Source organism: Gallus gallus, chromosome 6 (genome assembly GCF_016699485.2).
Source record: "Gallus gallus isolate bGalGal1 chromosome 6, bGalGal1.mat.broiler.GRCg7b, whole genome shotgun sequence".
Taxonomy (NCBI): domain Eukaryota; kingdom Metazoa; phylum Chordata; class Aves; order Galliformes; family Phasianidae; genus Gallus; species Gallus gallus.
Genome location: NC_052537.1, coordinates 6,094,961 through 6,108,093, shown reverse-complemented (window position 1 = coordinate 6,108,093; position 13,133 = coordinate 6,094,961). Strand labels below are relative to the sequence as shown.

The following is a 13,133-nucleotide window of genomic DNA, read 5'->3' as shown; positions in this document are numbered from 1 at the left end:
CTGTGTATGAACACTTCTGCTTAGGTGGATTTACTGAACAAGTGACATGGTGGTCTTCAAGCTGCAGGACTCGGCAGTGCTGCCAGACAGATGCAATGTTTCTCAATGCCTGCATTGCATGTTACCCTTTTAGCAGGCTTGATAACTTGAGAAAGTCTCTGGCACGTGGCAACATCACAGCTTCCACATAAAGACAGTGAAAGCCTTCGCCAAGTTGCTTACTCATATCCAATCATACTGTAACAGTATTTGGACAATTGGACAGGATTTGGACAAGCAGGGGCAGCCAGGCTGTCCTCATTTTATACATCTCATTTACCACATCTCGACAGTGGCAGAGAGAGGTTTGGAAAAGCAGTTTTCCACCAGAAGTTGGTCAGACAAGGATGAAGTGGTGGGTCACTCTAATAATATCCACTCAACAGCAATCTATATCCTATGACTGCACAAGTGACTATATATCTGTTCATCTATATCCAATTACTGCACCTATTGCCTTTATCGACAGCTTCCATGAGATGAGCCAGAGCGGTGAGCACTCAAAGGCAGTCAGTAGCAGCCTGCCATTTATCATGCAAGGTCAGAGAACCTCCATAGGCATGCTAGCATAGCTCTGCCTTTCACAGGGCATCGGGGCTTTGCAAGCACACTGGGGAAGTGAGACAGTATTAAACTCACTATTCCCCTTTGCAGCAGGGATCTGCTTTCCAGGAGCTTTCAAGGAATAATCAGTAGAGCAGAGCTTTTCACTGCTGATATCATTCATCAACAAATTATTTATTTATACAAGGCATAACAAGTACAGATAAGAGCTTAAGGGAAGACACAGACATTTTATGAATGGGAGACTCTCAAAAGCCAGTTGTTAATAAGTCCAATATGAAAAGTATTTGCTGCTTTTTTCCTGGTGTTTTCTTTTCCAGGCAATCCTCTGTTACATGGCCGCATGGGAGGGGACTCCAGTTATGGGGAAAAAGTGACCTTTACTTTCCTGTAATGGGATTCAGGAGAGACTTACTGCTGCTTAATTTCTGTATGACTGCTGGGCCCAGCCTTGTTCAACATCTTCATCAGTGACCTGAATAAATGGATGGAGTCCACCCTCACCAAGTTTGCTGATGATACAAAGCTGGGAGGATTGGCTGACATGCTCCAAGGCTGTGCTGCCGTTCAACAAGACTTGAACAGGCTAGAGAGTTGGGCAGGGAGGAACATGATGAGGCTTAACAAGAGGCAAATGGATGAGGCCAGGATCTTCTCGGTGGTGCGTAGCAATAGGACAAGGAGTAATGGCCTACAACTTGAACACAAGAAGTTCTGTACTAACATATGTAAGAACTTCTTTATGGTAATGGTGATGGAGCACTGGAACAGGCTGCCCAGAGAGGTGGTGGAGTCAACTTTTGTGGAGATATTCAAGACCTGTCTGGACTCATACCTGTGATCTTTTGTAGGGAACCTGCTTTAGCAAAGGGTTGGACTGAATCATCTCATGAGGTCTCTTCCAGCCTCAGCTATTCTGGGATTTCTAGAGGATGGTACTTCTGTGTAAGATGCAGTCATCATCTCTCTGTGCATATTAGATATGGAAGCAAATACTGTTCGTAAAGAACCAAGGCACTCAGAAAGCATACGGATGAATGCCAGTGCTTTGGCTATTCAGAGGCTTCGTGGTGTATCCCCTGGTTCTGGGCTACCTTTTTGCTTACTGATTCTGTGAGCAGAGAGATGCTTTCAGCAGGGATTCGGATGAGGTAAAACTTCACCACAAGCCTGCAAGAAGTTGTCCATGCTCAGAAGGCAGACCTAGTGAGGCAGGCAAAGAGGAATATGGGGAAAAAGACTAAAAGGAAAGTAGAGAACAGCGGTGGTATAAGGTACAGGAAATGACATGGACAAATGGAACAATCTACTGTCAAAATGAAGGGCAAGCATGGAAATTTTGATGCCAGTCTTTTGGCTAGAGTAAAATTTAGCTGGGTTAATAACATGCAAAAGCGGAGATAGAACAGCCAGAGCAGCAAATGCTTTGACTACAATTAAAAAACTTGACCAAAGAGGAAAAATGTCAAGTTAGATATTTTATTCAACATCTTGTAACAATTGGAGAAACACCGGGAATGACAAAAAATTTGACGATTTGCCTCAGCAGAGAGCCCAGCAGTGGGGACCATGAAACAATATGGACAAGGATATAATAGAGCTTCTGAGGAGAGATCACGAAATCTGATTTGAGAAAATCTGGAACAATACTAAACACAAAACAATGCATATCAATGCAGAACGCCCAGAGTAAAGGCTCGCCTAGCTGTCCTGCACAGTCTCCTTCCTTCACAATGTTTTCAGTACCATGAGCTGAGATTTAGCTGAGGTCATCTAGTCTGATAGTAATCATCTTAATATCAAAGACAGAACATGTCTTGAAAACTCCCAACTGTTAGAAATATCTGAGTTCTCAGTTTTCTTCATAGCAAGAAAACACTGTGCAGCCTTTAATGAACAGGAGGCTAGTAATATTTCTAGCTTCAGGTATTTTTCATATCTCACTTTCTCAATAATAATAGAAAATGAAAGACGTGAAAACCTTTGGGTTTTGCAGCTTCCGCACTTTTTTGCACTTTTTGTTGTTTCCCTCAAGATCCAAGTTCTGATATGAAAAAAAATCCTCGTGTTTACATGCATTTACATTACAAAGACCCTCAACTGTAAGAAACACAGCCTTTTCTATAAGCTCAGTCACACAGATACCTGCCTCGAGCCAATTAAAATAGGCAAAAAGAAATAGCAGTAAAAGAAGGAAGAACATTCCTCCTGATCTACTCACATCAATGATGTCTTAATTTCAAAGATGAGTAGAGACTCTGTAAAAAAATATTATGATTAATCTGTCAGAGGGTCACCTTCACTATGGAAAAAGATGTAGTCTTTATGAGGAAAAGTATGGACCAACAGATACGATGTCCTCTGAAAAAAATCTAGTCAAAATTTCTAATTCAGGCTTATATGCACATTAACAACAGTAATTTTTTATACATTCTGGCACCTAACATCAAATACCTTCAGTTCTTTGCTTCCCAGGGACCAGCTGAAAAGAAAAGAATTAAACTGAGCTTAAGGAAGGACTTTTACAGACACTGGAGATGGTTACACACTTAATTACACGCAGTTGGTTTAATTTGGTCTCTGCATCATTTTTGCTCAGTATTAATCACTATTGATAATTTATTAAATAGAAATCTTCAGTAGGATAAAAAAAATCAGTCAAGAAAAAGGACTTATTTTTCCCTCAAAAAGCTTGGCTGTAAATAAGTGAATTTAAAAGAACACAGCAGTTTGCTGACTACGTGCAAGACTAAAACCTCTGCCATGTTTTCAGCCTGTGCTATAAGAAGCTTCCTTAATGCAGGGTGTTTGTGAAATTAAATTGTCTGCCTCCATTTCTCCTCCTAAATGTCTTCAATCTTGCCAGCTCAGCAAACGCACACATTTGGAAACTGGCAGTCAGGTTTTGAAAGAGAACACAACTGAAACTGCAGGGGAAAAAAAAAAGGCTGTCTTTAACTCACAGGTGGGCTAAACCCGAACCTAACAGGAATCCATGATCCTGCAGTGCTGGTAGGTCAGCAAAAGCTCTATTATTTGTCTTTGAACTAGAAGATAGATATGCAAGATTCAGGCAAGCAGCGGGCAACTCTGAAGCCCAACTGTCTGTAACTCAGCTGAATAAAACACTGCCAGGCAACACACTTTCATCCTGACAAAGAATATTTTTCAAAGCTGTCTGTCCCAAACGTCCCCCAAGCTCACCAAGCATGCTATTCCGATCAACTTAGGCAACTCTTCTTGCAAGAAGCTCATCTATGAAATACGGTTTTGCTCAGCTCGTGCTTCCACAAAGCAACTGTTTCTGCTTCTTTAGATAGTTAGGATACATCTTAATCTTCTTACATGTCATTCTGAAAGCAAAATTTCCACCCTTATCAAATGACAATGCAGCCAGATTCTTTACCATATCTCACCTACCTGAACGTACCTTGAGAACAAAAACACACTCACCAAAACCAAACATAAAATATCAAAATCACCATGCTGCTTCTTTCTGAGTATCTTAAAGTGACAGCAGTCTTTATTAGTCTCCAACTTCTAATGATCTATCACTAGTCTCTCTACTCACTTCAGAAGTGAAGCATCAAGGCACAGCACTATGTGCACCAGGTGAATTTTCAACTTTCCAGACTGACCCACCACACTCAAAGTCAGATCCAAGAGCTATGCAGGATCTTACCAAATGTATGACTGTGGGCTAACCATAAATGAGAGCCTAAACAGATAACATTAGTTATTTTGGTCTATAACCAAATGGGACACTGAGTCTCATCATTTCAACACACTTTACTACAAAAGCAACTTCAATAAACAGAGAAAGAGTATGAAATGGGAGAAACAAGGAATGAGTCTCTCCTACTTTTAGCACTCAGCAATCTAGAAAAGTACAAAACAGAAGGATACAGTGCATGCATACCTATATTTTGCCAGCAAACTAGCACTAATTGTAAAGCTCCATTGAGCTAATGCCAGCCCCTTTCAGGGAAAAGAGTTTGCAGCCCCAGTCATTTAAGCTCCTTCTTTCTCTGTTCCAACCAACCTTTTTTCTGGAGGCTTGACCCCAGTAACTCTTATGCCAAACACAGCCATTAACACAGCGCTGCTGAATGTTCTGAAGATTAACATTTAAAATGTAATATAAAAAAAAAATATCCTAACAACAAAAAAAAAAGTTATTTCTTTTGTATCTGTGTTTGCTACTGAAAACAACTAAGAACAAGATATTTTCAGTGCACGGTTTAACCTTCTGGCTTCTTCAAATCCCTCTGCATAACACTCACCTGATTTCAAGCAACAGTGAGCCAGCTACTGTTGCACCTGTCTGCACATACTTTCAAGAAACTTCCAACTGATTAGTGGATAGAATAAACAAAGCAAACAACTATGGCCATGAGTGCAGGCTTTACAACACTCAAGGCTGAGTGTTACGGCTTATCTTTGCTTAGAAGGAAGTGCAGACCAAGGTTAATGAGGATTCTGACTGCATCACAAGCAGCTGTCTAAAATGAGTCTCTTATTTTCTGGATTTTTAGGACAATTTCTAGAAGACTTCTTATTGCTGTCCAAAACCCTCTATTTCTTTCTTGTTACAAAAGAATGTAAATGGAATCATATACTGTACCTGAGACACCATTTTGCTTTTACAATTCAACAAAGCAAAACTGATGTGCATTGATCTTTCCATTCGAGCACAATAAAATACAACTCCTCATACAGAGAGAACAGTTGTGTCTGATTGTGTTACACTGTCATGGAGATAATATTTTACTTATTCAGTGGCATTACCAATAAGGCTTCTGTCAGGGAGCACTGAACACGTGGTTACCATGGGACTGAGACCCAGCAGTTCTACACTAAAGACCTATTTCCCCTTGTTTCATTGTAAGAGCTAAAAGCCAGCTACATTACAGGTCTCTTATCTAACCAGGCTTCAGAGCTCAAGAATAAGCTTTTTTTCCCCAAGAACTTCAGTTCCTTTATCCAGGATAAAGGATAAAGTGTAATGCTTCTGAATAAGGAAGAAAAAAGTATCCCAGGAGTATCCCTGTGTAACCAGTGTCTGGGTGGTACACTGAGCAGTTCGCATAACCACTAGCTGTGATACAGAGGCAAAACACCTGAAACCGAAATTACAAGGATGGGGAGGGAACGGGAAACTTCTGTCAGATAAGAGCAGGACACAGCCCCTGTCTGCCCCCACACCGGCATAGGAGCTGTGAGGCAATCACTTGTGCCAGAAGCAATCATTAGCATCAGCATCGTGACTGGGAACCTACCTGTGGTCGTTCCACACCTCGTCAGTCAGGGTTTATTTAGCCCGCTGCCCCCAGCAGGAAAGGAAGAAAATATGATGGAAAAGCTCCAGGGTCAGGGAAAAGTCAGCGAGAACACTCATCAATCACTGTCACACACAGAGCAGATTTCATGCGGGGAAAAGTACATAATGGCCAATTGAGATAGAACCGGATAGTAAAAAGAAAAAAAAAAAACAGCTAACTGAAAACACCTCAACCACTCCTCTCCTTCCCAGGTTCGACTTCACTCCTTCATTCCCAGCTCCACCTCCAGCAGCACAGGGCTGGAAATGCCGGTTGTGGCCTGCCCCTCATGGCCGCTCCTTTCCTTCCTCACCTCACCACAACCACCGTCTTTGCAGGGCAGCAAGGGGATCCATACCTGGCATCCAGAGCACCCCACAGCCCGAGGCTCACAGAGCCCTCTCCTCAGCCGGTGCCCCTGAGGCACCTCAGGGCGCTGAGAGGCTTGGCAGTGCCTGAGGGGGCGCTGGAACCTTCCGGAACCTCACAGACCCTTCCGGAACCTCTCCTCAATCCCCCAGCCCAGCCTATAAGGAGGCTCCTCACAGCAGAGCCACACAAACTTTATACAAAGTCATTCCACAGCAGTAATTTGCAAGGAATTTCTTAATCTGTCATCTCCCTCATCATCAAATATTGGTAAAAGCCAGGTTACTTCTGTAAATAAGGCAAAGCTACCTCACAGATTAGAGTTGTGCTTGTGTGCTGGCTATCCAAGAGGCCTACATGCAGCTGCATAAGGAGGGTGTTGCTTCATTTGGTAGATAGCAGATGAGAAGGATGCTATATAAATTCATTATTTTGGAAAAATAAGTTATCCCAACTTTGGTTGACCAAACCCAACTGGCTGACCGGAAGCTCCACCTGAAGTGAGACAAGGGAAGAAGGGACATCTCTGAGGTCCCAAGAAAAGCATGAAGATGTTCCCATGTCACAAACAGGAGAGTGATGTGAGAGAACAGGCTCTGATAGTAGCTTGACCACAGCATGTCCAGCTCCTTTGTATACCAAGTGATGCAGCACGAGCCCTTGCCCTCTCACAGCATCATGTCTCCTCCAGTGAAGGGGACACTGATGGTCCAAAGGGAGAGCTCATTTATATCCCAAACCTTGACAAAAAAACTTCTGGCCTCCTTGCACAATTTGTTTCCATCACAATAACCAAGACAGTGGGAAGGCACTGCCCCAATCTGTGTTCATCTGACTGTCAGGGGTTTCACTAGGTAAAGCTACAGCTCTCTTTTTAATTGGAGATTTCCCTTTTAAAATGAACTCTAAAATCGAATTAGTCTGCATTTATACCATCAATAATAATAAATCTGGTTTTTTTCCTCCCTGTTAAAAGCCAAAGCTGCTCATCCAAAAACAGTTACTGCCCTTTAGCCCTCTGGATTTTGTGTGTGTATTTTTCATATTACCATCTCATGGTGCTAGCCGCAGTAGTGATATTTCAGTAATGAGAGACAAACTGGCACGCAAACAGCTAGTAGCAGGTTGCCCTCAATTATCTCATTTACAGCATGATAAAAAATTTTACTTCTAGGAAACTGAAAGCCAGTGATGGAGAAACAGCTCGCAATGCACCACGGGGCGGCTGACACACAGTGCGACACTCTGGCTTTGTAGTCTAGAATCACTGCCATCAGTTCAGGCTGTTCCCTACCCAGCTGCCCCTCGGTGCTGTCAAGGTACATCCTGGGGGCTGGTTGTCCTGAGAGAACTCTTTCTGGAGGGAATGTCTGCCCCTAGCCTAACCTGCACACTGTCTCCAAAGTACTGATGCACAAGCTGAACCTCCTCCTTGCTTCACTGATGTGTTTTCTGATTAACTCTGACATCTCTATAACCCTGGACCACACTAAGTGGTCCACACTGGACCGCTACCTGCCCAACAACTATTCCACCTTCCTCCTCAACGGAGCGTGGGTTCACTCTGAGGACACAGCTGATATTCATGTTCTGAACTGCGTGTATAGGATTGCCACACCAAGAGAAGAACATTTCATCACCCAAAGCACAAGATGTTTCAACTCGGTCCTCTAAGCTGCATGACATACCATGCCATCACCATGGAAAACCACAGTCAGCTACATTAGATCAGTGAAAAGAATTCATTCTCAATGATGACAAATACCCACATTTTGATTTTTCCCTTCTTTCTGATGTTTCTGAATATACATTTTACATAGCAACAGCCTTTTTGGCTGTCCAAAAGGTTACGATGTTCGCCAGACTGTTGCATGGGAGCTGAAAATGAGGCCAAGGTTCATTCCTGGGTCAGTATCTATTACTAATAGGAATAATTTTATACCAGCACAGCTTTGATTTTAGTGAGAATGAAAGCTTGATATAGGCAGGGCTTAAGGCATTTTTTTCTACGCTTTATCTGTCCTCACATTGGAGCAGGGTGTTATCTCCGAGATCCTGGACCAGCAGAGAATTACCTGTCCTTTTCATGAGTGTTGACAAGGCTTATGTAACCACAAATAAGAAATTCAGGAGGCATTCCTGCAATAGAGTATGTAGTAACCATCCAAAAAGCCTATCAAAGTTTAAGCACGCAGGCTGACATGGTACCTCCCTGAATTTCCTTTGCTTTTCATCACAGGATTGGTTTTCCCTTCAGGTCACATTCAGAACTGTTTTGTGTTGCTGCCGTAGCAATTACCACAACAGCAGCCTGACCCTAGCAAAGAGGCAGAGATGCAGCAGAGATGAGCGGAAGAGCCTTGGAGAAAATACAGTGAGGATTTCTCAGTGACTTGTTCAAAGCCAGCTATTTGTATGGACGCCTATTTTGTTCCTCTCACAAACACACATTTAATATCATTAGTGAGGTTTTACTTGTTAATTGTCTCAAGTAATTTGAGATCCTTATGTTTGATCAGCACAGTTTAAATTGTTACCATCACGCTATGAAAATATTTGAAATGGAAAAGTCTATCAGTGCCTGGTAACAAAGTGAAATATTGCTGCTCTGGATGAAGGAGCAGTGTGACTAATGACAATGTCAAGAATCTGATGCTTTCTGAAACTACTGCTGTATATTAAAACAGCCCTTCTGTACTGATAACTTTCAGAAAGGACTATAACAGCGTCCTTTCAACTAGAGCTTTCCATCTCTCCAGATATTTCATTGCACTCCTAGCTTCAATATCACCTTCCTTTTAATAGAAAGGATGCACATTATAATATCCCCTGTGTTTTGGCAGGGTCAAAAACACCAGTGCAGCTGAGAGCAGAGAAATTTTAAGATTCATCAGAAATTTCTTCAGAAGGTCTGAAGTACAGATATACATGTGATGCAGACATCCCTGGTGGTCTCAAAAACTGTTACACCAGTTGTCAGCAGAGGGGACTTTCTTTGTCTTTGTCAAGTCGTAAGAGTAAACAACGTCTGGTAGGTGAGAGATATTTTGGTTGTGTTTTTTTCTTTTTCCTTTTTATTTTTCTCTAATCTAAGTGTATTTGAGTTCATGATGAGTTTTCACAGGCTGATTAAAACAGGCACAACTCCAATACACGCTCAGTTTCTTTCTTTCTACCAAGAAAAAAGTAACAAGGCAGCAGAGCACTAACATTCTACACACTTAGTTTAAATGCAGTCTCAGTTGCACACTAACGCTGATCAACTGCTGTATTTTTCAGGCCTGAGCAGGCACTGCTATGGTAGACATCCCAGTGATAGCCAGGGAGCACCTTAGCTACGGTGAAATCCCATGCATTACTCCATCAAGCCAGCAGCCCACCACACTGGCTGGTTTGTTACTCTGCACAGCCTGAGCCAAGTGTGCCCCTCAGGCACATCAAAAGCAGCTGGGAAGTAAGTTGGTAGGTCTGAGATAAGAGAGGGAATTGTGGAGAGGGCAGCAGAAAATGATCTGGGCTTAAACCAGACACCAAATCTCTGCTGTTTCCCAGTATTTTCTCTAAAATCCTGCCTTATTCATGCACCTGAGGTACCTTGAATGGATTTATCTCCTCTCCCGGACACTGTCTAGAATGGCTTTAAAATAAGATTGGCAATCCACATACAGTTTTCTTCAAAACATTCTCCACCAAAGGCACTTCATAGTTTTTGCTTTTTACACAGGCTGGCCTCTGAAGACACACACAGCAACCGTGCTCCTAAAGAACCAGAGTGCTTCCATTTCCAAGTAAAACCACTACAGCGGGTAAAGGAGGCGCAGCTCTGCAAAAGGTATGTTTTACCTTATCCTGTGTGCATTAGCTGAGATCAGCATGCTGTAAGCGGTATCTCCTTTTGTCTGCCACAGCAGACAACTGGCAGTGCAGAACTGGAGCTATGCCAGGGGCATGCCTCCTTACCCTGGAAGCAATTCATGTGAACACAGGATAAGCCAAGAGAGGTGTTTTTCTCTCCCACACGAGTTCACTCACTGATCTAATCATAAATACGTGGCTGGCCTCCCTACTGCAAAACACTGTGCTTCTTTAATTCCCAGGGCACCCAGTGGGATCGGTTGGTCTCAGACTCCAGAAAGGCTGCGTAAGAAAAGTAAGGCTAAGCCCTTGCTGCTGCAAACATAGACTTCTTCCCGCACACAGACCAACCCCTCTTTTCTCTCTAAAGCTTTGTTACTTACTGGCTTGGATGTAGCAGAGGCTTATGGTTGTCTTCAAGACACAAGCATTCGGTGTTTAGCTTACTGGTTCATATTTCCATCAGCATGAAAGGAGACAGCACAGGGAACATCTCAGTCGTCGTGAAAGAACATGTTTTCATGAAAAAATCTATTTTTTCCCCAACATTTTCTTATCCTTATTTGCCCTTTTGACTGTACTGTTGAGCCTGAATATGTCCAAAAAACAATTTCAGTAACACAGTAATAAATATCAGTAACTCAGCAGTAAATATGAGCAACTACTGCACAGAGACAGCCCAAATTTCAGCAAGTTCAGTGACTCCTACAGAATCCCTAAACACTTCTTCAGTAGAAGCTAGAATCAGGCAGACGGCCTTTTCTTTCCTTTCACGTTTCATTTCTCAACTTTCCTTTTTTGTTGTTGTTGTTGCTGTTTTTTTCCTTTCTTTGTTTCTCTTACCTATCCTTATGAAGCTATCTTTTGCAACGTTCATCTCAAGCACAGAATAACAGTGTTTAATATAACTGAATACAACAGAAAGAACCAAAACAAGCCAAAGGATAAATTCATATATTAAAATTTCCTTCCCTCTATGTGCTCTCATACCTTCACCACTCAACTACAATAAAATAATGCTAGATACTAATAATTCCTACAGTGTTAGGCTTTAGACAGCATTTAACCTGAGAGCCATCTATTAACGTGAATGGAAACAAGGAAGGTTTTGTCACATCCTGATCCACATAACAAGCAGAAATAATCAGCTGTTGCCACAGAAGTTTTCAAAAGGAAAAAAAAAAGACTCAAGTGAGTAGAAATTGGGAAGATAAAAGAGCCACTATGTAAATCATATTCTTCTTATTAATATTTTTATTTTCCAAGAATACTGCCCTTTGTATGCATTCAGAAATCACAGTTGCAGTCTGAAATGTTTAATTTACATGCAAATTAGATTCAAGGACCTACCAGTTGCAGATATTTCCTTTCAGTCACAGACTGGCCTTTCAGCCTGAGTAAGAGGATAATATTATGGCAACAAGATTATTACTGGTCCCATAAAAGTTCGGCTTCAAATAGCCCTGCAGAATTCATTCCACCAACAGGAATCGTAACAGAAGAAAATACAAATTAAACAAAAGAAAAGAAAATCTGGGTCTCCAGAGCAGCAAGTGTGAAACTGCTTAATTTAAAAAATAAACACAGTGCAATGAAGGCTTTTGGAATTACACTGCTTTCTCATGTGTGAGTTGTCTAGCTGAAGAAGCCTGTTCATTCCTCTTATTCTTACATAGAAAATGTTGGTAGTTTACTGGATTTTGCCTGTAATCTCTTACTTTCACACAATATATTTCACTGATGCAGTATTTGTAATGATTTCATAGCGACAAGAAATATGTAAGAAGTGGTTTAGCAACAGAAGATATTATTACCTAAAAAAAGGAAAAGGAAGATCTCCAGATTATAATGCATTTAACCACAGTGGCTCTGAAAAACAACTCTCCAGAGATTATTTTAATCAAAGTTTCACAAAAGTACTGAAATATTCAGTAGATAGACCATGTGAGAGCAGTCTTAGGGTACTTAGACATGATCACCGTTGTAACAAATCAAAATGTTATTTGATGGGAAAGCTTATTTCCTGAAACCAAACCAAAACAGGAATATACTTCTTGTAATGGTTATATCACGTTAGACAAGTAGGAGATACTGAAATATGATAAAAGATCTGATCCTTGCCTGCCTCTGGCTCAAGAAGCGTAAGTGAAACAGCTTTCAGGACATCCAAAATACTTTATATTTAAAAGGTGCACGTTCTCAAGTGAGAGCCCTGCCCATGGAAATGGAGAACACCAGACATTGTGCAATACCAACCCTTTCCAGGGCTAAAGTCTTATGAAAAGCCTCTGCTTGTCAGGGAAGGAAATCACTTCAGGTAACTCCCTTGTTGTAATTTAATGATGTGTTTAAAAAAAAAAAAAACATTACAACATCTTTATACAGTCCATGTGTGATCACAATGGCAGTATTAGTTCAGTGCTATCCTGCAGAGAGCCCACAATAGCTTCATTGTAATGTAACAATATAATAAGAAATTGTTTAGGAAGTTGATAAAAATGCCAAGGCAATGTCATTAAGTGACCTAAGCACTGTGAAGAGAAGACAATTTGCATGCTACTTGCATAGGGATTCTTATTACAAGGTTTTCACACTGGAAAATTAGTTTAGTCAAATAATTTCCTTGCATGGATTCAGAATTGTCACAGGCATTCTGCTACTAAGCATAGGGCTAATTCCTTCCCTCTTATGTGGTGTACAACTTTCAGGGAAGTGCAAGATGCTACAGATTTTATCTCAACCAAGCATGTCCCAGTTGAACACTGTTTGAGAGTCATAGAATGGCCTGGGTTGGAAGGGACCTCAGGGATCATGAAGCTCCAACCCACTGCTGCAGGCAGGGCCACCGAACTCCCCATTTAATACCAGACGAGGCTGCCCAGAGCCTCATCCAACCTGGCCTTGAACACCTCCAGGGACACGTTAACTTGAAACTGCATTGGCAACAGCTGGAGAAGAAGGAAATCTTGTCCTCGCAGTTGGACA

General features: G+C 41.7%; 1 long non-coding RNA gene across 1 annotated transcript in view; it reads right to left on the bottom strand.

Annotated features, from left to right (window-relative positions):
* The window catches only part of LOC124418044, a 71,891-nt gene extending 65,454 nt beyond the window's left edge, over positions 1-6,437 (bottom strand). The window contains exon 1 of the long non-coding RNA XR_006939540.1: positions 6,283-6,437. This is a non-coding gene — a long non-coding RNA (uncharacterized LOC124418044). The remainder of the gene's footprint in view (positions 1-6,282) is intronic.
* Positions 6,438-13,133: the final 6,696 nt, after the last annotated feature.